Source organism: Pinus tabuliformis, chromosome 5_2 (assembly GCF_031772625.1).
Source record: "Pinus tabuliformis cultivar Carrire ecotype Pingquan chromosome 5_2, CPIR1, whole genome shotgun sequence".
Classification (NCBI taxonomy): Eukaryota; Viridiplantae; Streptophyta; class Pinopsida; order Pinales; family Pinaceae; genus Pinus; species Pinus tabuliformis.
Genome location: NC_142306.1, coordinates 855663017 through 855664600, shown reverse-complemented (window position 1 = coordinate 855664600; position 1584 = coordinate 855663017). Strand labels below are relative to the sequence as shown.

Genomic DNA, 1584 nt, shown 5'->3' with positions numbered 1-1584 from the left:
CCAAGGTGTTCTAGTGAATGTAAGGTTCCCAAGTCATGGAAAAATGTAATGCTATTTGTGAGGTCATGACTACCAAGGTGTGTTAGGGAATGCTAGGGCATGCTAACATGTGCCATATAATACAAAGACATGTCAAACAAGATAAGATGTGCCAAATGCTAAGGCATGCCAAGATGTACAAGGGTTACAAGTCTTTGCCTCCTTTTCTTCCATATGCTATCCACTTATGACATTTCCTTTGCAATATTTGGTGCATTTACTAGTTATAGGTCATTTATAGGTTATAAATGTCTTCATAGTTTCACTTGTAATTGATTATTCAACTGAACATATTGATTCTCTTATACAAAACTATTTTTCCCTCCACCCACTTTTCATAACTTCAATAACCATTAGGTAGGGACCTATAGCTTCGATGTTGCTTTGATTGTTTAGTAAAATATTTTCGAGACTTTTATTTATTGAAAGTTGTAGAATTTACAATTTATGAAGTTTCAAGGTCTAATTTTTAAAAGTATAATTCTTTAAAGGGTGCTAGCTCAATGGAAGAGCACCTGCTTTACAAGCAGGAGGTTGGTGGTTCGATTCCATCGTGCCCTAACATCCATATGGAATGGTGACGATCAATTTTTGGTGACGGGGGCTCTTTTGACCATCACCAATGACCTTTGGTGAAATTTTTCGACCCTCACCAAAAATATGAAATGGTGATGGTCAACAAACACCATCATATATATGCATCAATAGTGACGACCCTCAAAGGTCCATAACCATAAATCGTTCTTTTTGATATGAAATGGTGACGGTCGTTGTCCATCATTATAGTCATTATTCATGACGGACCTTGAATGTCGCCACAACTCCTATACTTCTAGTAATGTGGCTTTTGGTGACAGTCAATGGATGTCACAATATATATGCACCAATAGTGATGGCCATTAAATATCCATCACAATAAATCATTGTTGTTCATATGAAATGGTGATGGTCACTATCCATCATTATAATCAATATTCATGACAGACCTTGAATGTCACCATAACACCCATACTTTTGGCGATGGCACCTTTGGTGACGTTCAGCTTTTGGTGACCGAGGCTATAATCTGTCACCATGGCTCATATGCAATGTTGACGGTCGCTATTCATCATTATAAATCATTATTGGTGACAAAATTTGAATGTCACTACAACACCTATACTTTTAGCGATGCCACCTTTGGTGACGTTAAGTTTTTGGTGACGGAGGCTATGGTCCATCACCATTGCTCATATGAAATGGTGACAGTCGCTATCGATCATTATAAATCATTATTGGTGACGGACTTTGTATGTCACTAAAACACCTACACGTTTGGCGATGCCACCTTTGGTGACGTTTAATTTTTGGTGACGAATGCTCTTTTGACCGTCACCAATGAGCTTATGGTGACATTTTTCACCCCTCACCAATGTCCTTTTTTCTTGTAGTGAGTTCCTGGACATCTCCTCTCTCGGCACAACATATTGATACGTTGTCAAGATTGAGAAAAAGTTTAAATAGAAGAAACACGAATTTGGATCTGCAAATCTGGAGGAAGGGAAA

At 38.0% G+C, this 1584-nt stretch overlaps 1 non-coding gene across 1 annotated transcript; it reads left to right on the top strand.

Annotated features, from left to right (window-relative positions):
- The first annotated feature begins 528 nt into the window (after positions 1-528).
- On the top strand, positions 529-600 carry TRNAV-UAC (transfer RNA valine (anticodon UAC)). Its single transcript has one exon. It is a non-coding gene; the product is annotated as a tRNA-Val (tRNA).
- The last annotated feature ends 984 nt before the right edge of the window (positions 601-1584 follow it).